This window comes from Centroberyx affinis, unplaced genomic scaffold, assembly GCF_046629955.1.
Source record: "Centroberyx affinis isolate AG114_WGS23_722 - 3 ecotype Tasmania unplaced genomic scaffold, CSIRO-AGI_Caff_v1 ptg003048l_1, whole genome shotgun sequence".
Classification (NCBI taxonomy): Eukaryota; Metazoa; Chordata; class Actinopteri; order Beryciformes; family Berycidae; genus Centroberyx; species Centroberyx affinis.
The window spans coordinates 32,167-44,062 of NW_027281137.1; the positions used below are offsets into that span (position 1 = coordinate 32,167).

An 11,896-nucleotide genomic window follows, 5' to 3' on the forward strand; every position below is an offset into this window, starting at 1 on the left:
GATAAGTTGTTGCTTCTGGGAATCAATGAGAAGTAAAATGAGTGAAATAGTCCTTTTGTTTTGAAGCATCAGGATCCTTCAAGTGTCCCAAGTTGATGTGGAATTGTCTCCTGCCTCAGTTCCTAATAAGTGTCACTTATTAAACAAAATTTCTGATTGTTTTGACCACTTGCATATAACCCTACTTTGGAGCTAGCCTCAGAAAGCCACTGTACAATCTTTGTTCCACTCTTCTACATTCACTTCCATGCATTTGAGAGCAAGTTAATAAATCAGCATTTGACATGTTTGTTTACCTGAGGCTTGACGCCAGAGGGTTTCTGTTCCCTCTGCCTGCTCCCATCAGGTTGTTCCAGAGTCACGTATCCAACACAGCAGCCTTGTTTGTACTGAAGGTGGAAAACCAACTTTCCCTCAACAGCTGTGGTTTTCTCTTTCAACAAGAATAATTAGTATCTGCAACAGCAAAAACTGGTTGTTCAGATAAACTTTACTTCACATTATAATACATTATAGTACAATTCCAATGACATTACAGTCTGTTTTATTTTTTTTTTGCAACAAAGTTTTCAGTTGAGAATGCTTTGAGTTCTGTACTGAATCTTTTTACAAAGAAAGGTAACAAACATCTTGTAACAAATCTCATTTTGAAAATGTAAATCTTGAAAACCACTTAAATAAACAATTGCCAAGACTGTCAGACAAACGTCTGAGCTACATTTAAAATATAAGACAATGTTTAATCTAAATTTTAATATATTGTAAGAGAAAACTATAAAATATATGAGATGGCAACAATATATTATACAGTAGCACAGGCATTATATTACATTTTCTCCAAGATTCAATTTAGACAAACTTGCAGACTACAAAGATATTTCTTAAAAAACACAAAAACAAAAACCAAACAAACAAAAAAAAAACACTACCCATATTATGGTGGAATGCTCTCTATATTTTGTTCAATCACCCTCATTAATGCACTGAGCATATGAAGGCACTTAGCACTGGTTTTCGTCCATTTAACAGCATCAAGTTGTTAAGGTCAGGGTGTCTGGTGATATTGTAACCATTTGTGAAAAGTACAAAACTACACATTACGGTCAGAAAAAGGGCTCTGAAATATAGGAGCAAGACAAAAACAAATGGCACAAATTGGCAAGTGAACCATTACAAAATGATTACAAACAAATTAAGATTAGAGTTTAAAAATAATTTCATCCAGAACACCTTAATCACATCAAATATTGGCGCTAAATCTGGAGGAAAGGTGACTTCTGTCCAGCCCTTTTAAAGAATGTATGCTGCTTAGTGCAAACTGCATAGTGACAACTGACAAACAAGTTATATTTTTCATGATGTGTTGCTATACAATGCTCTTATCCAAATGTACAAATTCAGGTAATGAAAATCCCAAATGATTTCACATATTCTCCAGTACATTTGTGCTTGAAGGGTTTTTACATATACTATATACATATTTACATTACAATCATTTTGAAGGCCATGACCCTTCAGTTTCTCTCTAGTACCATGCTGCCTGTCACTTGATCAGTGGGTTCAGCAGGTCAGGCTGCAGGCTGGTGACAGGCCTCCTTTTACCTTTACTCACCGCCACACTGCAGCACTGATCAGTTGGCTTTTTCCAATATACTTGATTTAAACTTTTTTTTTTCTCCCAGCATCAGAACACTTTACATGACAATGATATGATTGTATGTTTTCAGTTTGACTTGATATCTGAAAAATCAAAACAACAAACAAACAGAAAAAGGCCAACACACATTGGCAATAGTAAAATGATAATCATGGTAACAAAACCAAAACCTGGATGCTAGATGCATCAGCAATTGGATGTCAGGATATTGTGAGCAGAGAATATTGACTTTCATGTGTAGCATGTCAATATATTTCATGCACTGCATGCTACACCGTACAGATGCATACAGTATGGATAGTACTTGTCGTTAAAGCTGCTAGCAGTACAATCTGACAATTTGTGGTAAATGTGTATATAAGGACCAGATACTGAACAGTGATAGAGGAGCGAAATGTTGAGGTTACAAGACATTTTTTGGGGCAATGTCTGTATTCATGAAATGCTAAAGTGTCTCTCACACAGAAATTCATATGATGCATATTTAAAAAGATGGAACAAAACAAATAAGAAAAGTTGTTTTTGCTTGTTTTGGCAGCTGACAATTCAGTGCGTAAAGGCAATGGCTCCTTGAGTGATATTGTTCCCTGTAGTTGTTATACAACAATAAATGATTTTTCTAAAACTCCATTACACACTTCAAAAGTTGAAAGTTGAAATCAGAAGACATTTTTTAAAAGGAGGAGTTTAACAGCTAGATAATGTTATGACTGCCATCAAAATAATTCTCCTTTTCCCCCAAAGAGTCAGTGATGTGGATTTTTTTTTCTACTTTTCTGCTGTCTTTCAGCTGGAAGTTGTTTTGGGATACGATGTACCTGTTCTCTGAAAAATATTTTTCTGTTACAACTTTAAGCGTAAGGAGCAACAAATTAAAGCGTAAGCAGCAACCACTCTATTCCATTTATGCAACAAATGGTGTGAAATTTTAGTGTCCCTCATAATGAGTCACTGAAATTTTGACTTGTGTTACTAAAGGCATTTCCGGCCTGACACACATTAAGAGGAAACAGGAGTTGAGTCCCCGTTCTTTTGGTCCAGCTCCGACATGTCGGTCATGGGGGTTTCACACATTTCGTCAGTGTTGACCAGGCTGTACTGACCAATCTCTGTGTCTCTGGACTGCTGCTTGGTCCTGTCCCGCAGGACGGAGTGGATGAAGGCCAGCGGGACGGGCATCATGGCGAATATGATCAGTAAAGACAAGACAGCCAGCGCCCAGCCAGGGTACTCCAGGGTCACCTCAGTGGTCTGAAAAAAAGAGATAAACATATTGAAATAATATAATTACTTAAGAACTGAAAGAGAACAGCCTGATGTTTCATTACTTTGCATTAAATCAGTGAGAACTGAGAAAAATCCACCCTTGAATCCACCCTTCATTTACTTTTTGGTGCACCCATTTCTCCTCAAGCTGCCTCGTCTAGTTCTACTTCAGTTAGTGATTTCTTACATTTCCCAGAATTACTTTTGACAACCTCCAGAGAATATCTGTGGGTTTTACATGTAGGTGCAGAGAGTGATAGCATAGTAAGAGCAAGAGAACAAGAGTTTTTCCCGGTCAGAAAAAGTGAGTCACGCCCCTTTCTCAAAAACACAAAATGTCTTGTTTTAGGGTGGATTTTTTTTGGATGCTTTCCTCACCTTCTCTTCGTTCCATGACATATACGTGGGTCGTTTGAGGAACATGCGGATCATGCTGGCTCCCAGCAGTCCCAGCATAGCAAGCAGGCAAACATATTTCCACAGGTATTTGTAAATCACACTGGGACGCCAACCCAGCATTGCCTCGATGTCGTTGAGGAACCTTTATAAAAAACAAAGAGTGGTGACGGTTACAGAATTTTTGTGGCAAGCAAGTACTGACAAGCCTAATTGAGAACTAATTGATTAGTTGGAATTTGAATGAAACTCATGAACTCGATGAAGAGCAAGTTTCACACGGTTTGAAAATAGACCTCACCTATCAGCTCCATACAGCCAAGACACACTGAATGTCTCAAAAACAACCACAATGATGAGTGGCAGGGTGGCAGAGTAATCATCGAACATCATCACAAAGTAGTTCCCGCAGCGCTGGGTGAACAGCAGGCCAATCAGAAAGCCGATGACGCAGCTGAACACTGTGAAACAACATTTTAGAATAATAGTAAAGACATCAAAACTGTGAAATAACACAAATGGAATCATACAGTGAAAGTGTTAAACAAATCAAAACGATCTTATATTTTAGATTCTTTAAAGTAGCCGCCCTTTGGAAAGAAATTCATACATAGGCATCAACTTCACTATTTATATTTGTCTGGGTAGGGCTGCAACTACCGATTATTTTCATTGTCGATTAATCTGTTGATTATTTTCTCGATTAATCGATTAGTTGTTTGATCTATAAAATGTCAGAAAATGGTGAAAAATGTCGATCAGTGTTTCCCAAAGCCCAAGATGACGTCCTCAAATGTCTTGTTTTGTCCACAACCCAAAGATATTCAGTTTACTGTCATAGAGGAGTAAAGAAACCAGAAAATATTCACATTTAAGAAGCTGGAATCAGAGAATTTTGACTTATTTTTCTTAAAAATTTACTCAAACCGATTAATCGATTATCAAAATAGTTGGCGATTAATTTAATAGTTGACAACTAATCGATGAATCGATTAATCGTTGCAGCTCTATGTCTGAGTAACACATTTTAAGCATTTAAGCATAAGCCTTTAGATCAATATGGCTTTAAGATAATGAAAAACATAATGAAAGTACATTCAGTGAGGTTTATCACTGTAAAACCCCCAAGGTTTTGGTTATTGCTCTGTGCCTGTCTGAACTCGCACTGACAGTTCGGTTAAAAGCTGCGGGAAGAGAAAGTTGTTTTGGTCTGACTGGTTGTTGTCCTCCTCGCCTGGTGCTGCCAGTGTGGTAGCAGAGTGACGTCGGGCTCTTCTGCGGCGCACTGCCACAATATCGCCACGGAAGCCACAAAATCAAAATCAAAAATAGGAATCGATCTCTAATCCACCTAATGTGCGCATCATGTCATGTTTGTCATTCAGCGATGCACAAACCAGTAGAGCAGTGGCGTCGTAGTCAATCCGACCCAAACAAAACTTAAAATTCCACAATTTGCTCCAAACTCGCATGTGTTGGTAACAGTATCCAGCTGTTACGTCATTGTAGACTGACATGTAATTCTGACAACTGATTGGACAGATATTCTCCAGGGAGATCGGACCCACGTGGGGAGTGGGGGACACAGAACCGAATGATCCGCGGGACGTATGCGCGTCCCGATCCGTGGGCGGTGAACCGTACGGCACAGATGTTTTTTTTCGGGAACTGTTTCACCCCTACCACTCACAGGCTCTACAGGCTCTGACACCAGGTGACTTTTAGGGGCAAAAAGACGGGGAAAGGTACCTGCCAGCAGAGTACTGAAGTAAGCTTCAACTTCAAGTATAGCTTCAACTATACAATAGTGATATCTCCTTGGGCAATGTTGTTCTACAGCATTGTACACAAAGACCCAGTGTATCTCTTTTTGATACATTACCGAAACTGTACGATGCATCTTACTAGTTGTAGGAGTATCACTTGGAACGGGTGTTTACCTGTGAGTTTGGTCTTGTTGTTGGCCAGAGTTTTGAAGTTGTCTGTGAGGGGGGCGAGGATGCCCTCCATAGTGCCAAACATGGTGCTGAGGCCCAAGTTGAGCAGCATGAGGAAGAAGAGCGCCGACCAGAAGGGGCTGCCAGGCAGGAGGGCCATGGCCTCTGTGAAGGCAATGAAGGCCAGGCCTGTTCCCTCCACACCCTGCACACAGGACAGGTGCACAGAAAGGGAGGGAGTCAGAATGCATACGGAATATAAAATTTACTTCAGTTCCTTCAATTAAAACACTACATCAAGAGATCTTGGGATGTCTGATTGATAGCATAAGAGTGGTAACAGTAAAACACATAAAGAAAGCTATGAGCCAAAACATGCTTTCTGCTACGCAAAAATGTTAATTCACACAAAATTTCACTGAAGCCATCTTTACCTTCTGCATCTCTTTTTCCAGGTCACAGTCGGTAAAGATGCCAGGGACTTTATCTCCGTAGTGTTTAAACCAGGTCCTGTAGTCTGTCAGGGCCACAGAAGTGGGATCAGAGAAGTTGAAGCCTGGCATCAGGTTCTTGTCTACCTCACCGTTGAAAAACTGCTGTGACAGCTGCTCCAAATTACTGAGAAAAACACAAAAGACAAGGCAACAGTAAACATGTCGTCCCCCATGAATGACGCATCAAGTTTTGTCAAAATCGGATCAGTGACATCTGAGATGTTGTGTGACACATGGATGATGATTTTGTGCGTGCATTTCGATGCATAACTCTGTTTATCCTATACTAAAAACATACCTGGCTACACATTCCAAGACTTTTTCTTTGGCGCGGAAGCCCAGCACAGCAAACACCACCAGAGTGGCCAGCACAGAGGTGAGGAAGTTTATTAAGGAGACGGTGAAGGCGTCACGGTGGCAGTTGTTGTTCTTAGGATTGTAGGAGGAGTAGGCGATGATAGATCCGAAGCCCAGGCCCAGAGCGAAGAAGACCTGCGTGGCTGCCTGCCGCCACACCTGCACGTCCCCCCAGATTTCCAGCTGTGGACGTACGGAAGGAGCAACAGATGTGTCAAGGGGAAATCCTCACATTCGCCTCCCTTCTCTACACCCGACCAGACACACTAGCTGCAGATACCTTAGGGTAGAACATGTAGCTGATGCCGTCCATGGCCCCGTCCAGCAGGAGCCCTCTGATGAGGAAGCACAGCAGCACCACGTAGGGGAAGATGGAGGAGAAATACATCACCTTGGAAGACAGAGGGGATGAATACATGAGCAAAGGCTCTGCAATAAAATTACAGGCACAGACCAGGAACCACTGACCAGCATCTACAACAGACGGGCAAGGAAGGAGGGGTCTCAACTAGGGAAGGGACAATAACTGGTATTACTACATATCCCGGTAAATAACAATAACATTATTACCATGACCACTGCGATAACCGGTGACTTGCTGGGAGGCTGAATAACAAACTCAATCACACAGCCCCAGGTCTCTCATGTAATTTTTGCCACACAATGAATGCCACTTGTTGGGAAGTGAACAGCGTCATAGAGGAAGTGTCCATGGTAAACACATAAACAGTCATGGCTGAAGCCGGGAATCATCTGGCTGCGAGTGATACATCAGTGTCACCAGCCTCGTCAAATCCTTCTCCTACAGTTTTAATTATGTATTATTGTATATAGAGATAATTTTGGCCTAGACAATTGTACTATGAAGTTTTCATATCGGTACAGGGCTAGTCTCAAATAGTTTACACCAGTGATTCCCAAAGTGTGGACCGCGGCCCCCTGGTGGGCCGTGAAGGTACTGCAGGTGGGCCGCAAGAGGTAATTTACAATAAATAAAGAAAACGTTTTTAATTTTCAATTTTGTAATTAAGATTGAAATTACCATAAAATATTTAAATATTAAATATTTGCATTAAAAAAGTAATCAGAACTAATAAAACAAAGCCATGGGATTTAAATTACGTTATTCTTCATTTATCTGACCTATTTTTGATCCGGCCGGAACGTATCTTATATCTCGTCATTGGCGGGGAACTGTAATTGAGGGAATACCTCATCACTGGCGGGGGAAGAGAAAAAATGGAGCGGTGGCTGTCAGGTTGCAAAAGGAAAGCTGAACCTCCACAAGCGAATCATCAGAAGATCAAAATGAATCAGTGAAAACAAAAAGAAGGACTCGTAGAAAGTACTCAAGTGAATACCTATCGCTCGGATTTACAAGTGTGGGACCAGAAGACAATCCCCTGCCTGTCTGTTATATTGGGTTATATTGTGATATTGGGTTGGATATTGTGAAATTTTATGTATAAGCGTTTTATTATCCAGTGTCAAACAGCCAGGATACGGACTTAACAATTCACTATTGGCACTTAATTTCTTACATTTGTTGCTTTACAAATTACCGTATGCCCACGTTCACATTTTCTGTTTATGAAATATATATGAAAAATATATAGGGAAATACTTCATCTCGTGTGTTTGATCAGAGTTGTGATTAAAGGGTCAGGTGGGCCGCGGAAGATTTTCAGATTTCAAATTGGGCCGCGGCATTCTTAAGTTTGGGAATGGCTGGTTTACACACACACACACACACACACTGATCCATGACTAGCTTTATGCCTTCCTCCATCCAGCTAGTGAACTCATAGGCTAGTCTGGCTACCTCTTTTAGGACAGTTTTTTTATGATAGTAAAAGCAAACACTGTAAACGGTAATAAAACTGCCTTGATATATGCCTGTGTATGTTTGATGCCCTCACACCTGGAAGATCCTGGTGAAAAAGTTATCTGAGTCAAACAGACAAACTGTAGCCCTCTCCAGGCGGCTTTAGTATTACCAGGGGAGATAATCTATTGATTTTTGCCCTCTGAAGTGGGTCGACACCTATGCCAGAAATTCCAGAGATTCCATCACCCATGGGAACCCCGACATCTGAGCCCAGCACATGACAAGGATTTGATCTAACTGGGAAGGCCTATATTAGTGCTGGTCAATATATGAGCTCCCTTCGCAATTTGGTTGATAATTTAGCATTTTTGCAGGTGTTAATTTCAGATCCTGGTCACATATAATCTCTTGTAAAGAAAGCATAGCATTCATAAGAAGTGATTCTTACTTTGCAAATACTCAGCTTTGATCTTTTCTAACATGGAAGTCTGAAAACACACACACACACACACACACACACACCCACACACACGTAGGAGTTCTTTAAGTAAAACTCTACAACTTAGTCTATCCTCCAATGAACACTGTATGGCAAATAAAAACAAGTCATAAATAAATCAGGAGTCTCAACACTGGTGAGTGATGAACTTGATGAACAGGTTTTGGTGGGTCCTAAGCGTGATGTTCGCTTTCCAAAGCAACTCACAGTAAGTGCAAACTGAACAAGTGATTCTTATTCAACTGCCTCAATCACAAATCTTTTCATCATTTTTTTTTTTTAAAAAGCCATTCATAATCAGAATTTGGTAATTCAGCTCTTTGACAAAAGCAGAGATACTGAACTCTGGATTTGAATACTGGGTATTCAATATGTGCAACAATGGAAAAATCTAGAAACACATTAAGACAAAAATAGACCTACACCAGTCAGTCAGTCAGTGGGATGCTTGAAACACTAACTCCAACTATAACTCTACTAGTAACCAATCTGGAAACTCTTCAGTCAAGCAGGTGCAGAGTTACGACCCCCTGGCCTTCACAACTCTGCATCTGCTAGATACAATTACGCTTATACGCTTTTTACCGGCACAGTTGGCCTCATAGCAAAAACGCTGCTTTGAAAGCCAGGTGCCGCAGCAGATCAGACAGTTACCTTGACAGAAGTCTTGATACCCTTGAACATTCCCAGGCACACGATGGTCCAGGCCGCCAGCAGACAGCAGGTGATGTAAGGGTTAAAACTGCCCAGCTCATCGATGAGTCTGTGATGTCCAGGGCCTTGCGGTACCAGAAGTATGTGGTGGGGGAGCTGTCCGCACATTCCTTTACTGGTGTGAAGAGAGAGAAATAGATGCTCAGTCACTGTACCATGGACATCTTACTAGCGTGAACTCGGCTGATACACAGTTTTGATCAGAGACCGATTTGATCTAGCCGTCAGCTCGCCTTTAAAGAGTCACGGACTTTGCCAGATGATGTGTGACGCTGAGTGTTTACCTGTTACGTTCCCCGATTCTGGACACTGTTCCCAAGGTAAAGGGTACTGAAACGAGTTCCCAAGGTAGAAAAGACTCCAAGCCAGGATCACGTTGTAGTAGAGCGCCACAAAGAAACACACCTGGGGACATTTGAGAACAAGCTTATCAGGTTTACTAGGTTCTTAAGAACACTAAACATATTCTATGGATACTTGATATGCAAATACTGTATAAATAACTGTATATACATTCATAACCCTACACTTGATGTCCAACAAGTTCAAGGCACAAAATATACCCTAAAACACTTTAACACTGCTATTGGTGATGGAGTTTGATAGCAGAAAAACAATTCATCTATCTAAAATATCATGTCAGTTTTGGATTTTACTCCCTCAGAATCAAAGAACAAGAGCTTCTTCCTAGAATCATGATTTGGCTCAACAATCATACAGGGAGAAATCCATCGTAGAAGAGGCCGCGATACTAAATTCTCCACCAACAGTAGCCTCAATAGACCAGAATGCATTGCAGCCACAGCTTGCATTTTGCTGATCTATCATCGGTAGCGTGTGAAATACAGCGTCCTCTTCCAACAGCTTTTTTGTCATCTGAACAACAGCACAGTTTTTTTTTTGTATCTCTAGTCTCCACTCCTCAACTGGAAAAACACGCTATACTATTGCTATCACTCTCTCCACCTACACAGCACTGAGAACCCCATTTTGCCCCCAAAAGGCATTCTGGGAAAATGTAGGACACCAGTGACTGAAGCAGAAGTAAATGAGGCAGTTTGAGGAAAGTGGGTACACCAATATAATAAATGAAAACACTTCACATCACAAAATAACTCCTGGAACGCACTGAACTTCACAAATTGATGATATCTAACAAGAGGATTTTCCCTTTAACTGTCGGCATCTTACCACACAGCTGGAGTAGCCAATCCCTGCAAGCTTGGGGGAGATGTACTTCCACACCCCAATGCTGCCCTGCCGGATGGCCTGACCGGCCGCCAGCTCCAGGAAGAACAAGGGGATGCCAACAACCAGCATGAGCAGCACATACAGGAGGAGAAAAGCTCCTGGTGGGAGAGGAGAAGAGATGTGTCAAATCAAACAAAAATTATGCTAATGTAAAGTTCAACCGAATGCCGAGTGACAAGACTAGGTCCTCACCTCCTCCATTCTGGTGGCACAAATATGGAAACCTCCACACGTTGCCGAGCCCGACACTGAACCCCACCTGAGCCAAGAAATACTCGATTTTACTGTTCCACCCGTCTCTGGCGGGCGGCTCCGGCGGACCCTGCTGGCCGCTCTCCTCACCAGCACCGCCGTTGACCTCCGTCACGGGCGCTTCTCCCGTCCTGTCATCGTCAGTGGGCAAGGGCTGCTTCTCCATCTAGGGGAGGGGGAAACAGAAACGGGTCAGAAGGTAAACTATGCACTTCTGTCATGCAACACCTTTGTTTTGGAGGCATGGCTTGAGACTGACCTTACCCAAATAAGGCAACGGCCAATTATAGCCTTTACTTGTGGAGGGCCACAAATAACTATTCTGATGAGAATGAGAGTGAGAGAGTGAGTGTGAAAAAGTGAGTGAGTGAGAGAGAGAGAGAGATCAATCTATAGGTCCCATAGGCTTTCCTAATGATTGCCTGATCACAAGTCACGACTCTGGCTGAGAAAAATCCTAAACAAATAAACGTGACTGCTTTGATAGCCTACACAAGTCTGTGAAGAAAGGGAGAAAGTAAAGAAGACAGAAGATATAAAGTTAATCCCTGATGTGGAAAAGTGCAGTGAGCTGTCAGCACTGTGCTGCTTTGATCGCCTACACGAGTCTTGTGCCTACAAGGACGACAGTAAGTCAGAAGAGGCTTTGGTGGCTACAGGTGCACACTGTAAGTAGCCTACAGCCTGTTTCCACAGGGTGTTTCTCCTCCTGCGACTCCGCCTCCAGGCATGCCGTGAGCATCACGCTTTCAGGTCCCGTGTCACGCTCCCCAAACTAATCTCACGCCACTTTTAAAATATAGCAAGCATGTAAAACATAACATTTAAAATATAGCCAATTTGCTCGCTCACGGAAAGTCTGGAGAAACACCCCGTGGAGACTGTAGGCTGCTTACATTGTGCACATGTAGCCACCAAAGCCTCATCTGACTTACTGTTGTCCTTGTAGACACAATGCTGACACCTCACTGTACTTTGTCTCTATGTCCCTGCCTAAAGCTAAAGTTAAAGTTAAAATTTCAAAAAAAGGAAAGAGAGGAGAGAGAAAAAAGAAGGCGACAAATTGTCTTATAATTTTTTTCATAAAGAAATGTGGTGCAAATTAAACTATTAGCCAATTCCATAAACTAGTGAAACAGAGCTGATATCCTCCCATAAATTCTTTGCATGTTCACATTTTGCAAATTGAAATTTAGTCAGATCATAAGTTAGCAACTCTCTTACCCAGCTCTTCTCTAGGTGAAT

General features: G+C 41.7%; 1 pseudogene; it reads right to left on the bottom strand.

Moving 5' to 3' along the window:
• Positions 1-470: 470 nt before the first annotated feature.
• On the bottom strand, positions 471-10,820 carry LOC139659231 (sodium-dependent neutral amino acid transporter B(0)AT2-like; annotated as a pseudogene).
• Positions 10,821-11,896: the final 1,076 nt, after the last annotated feature.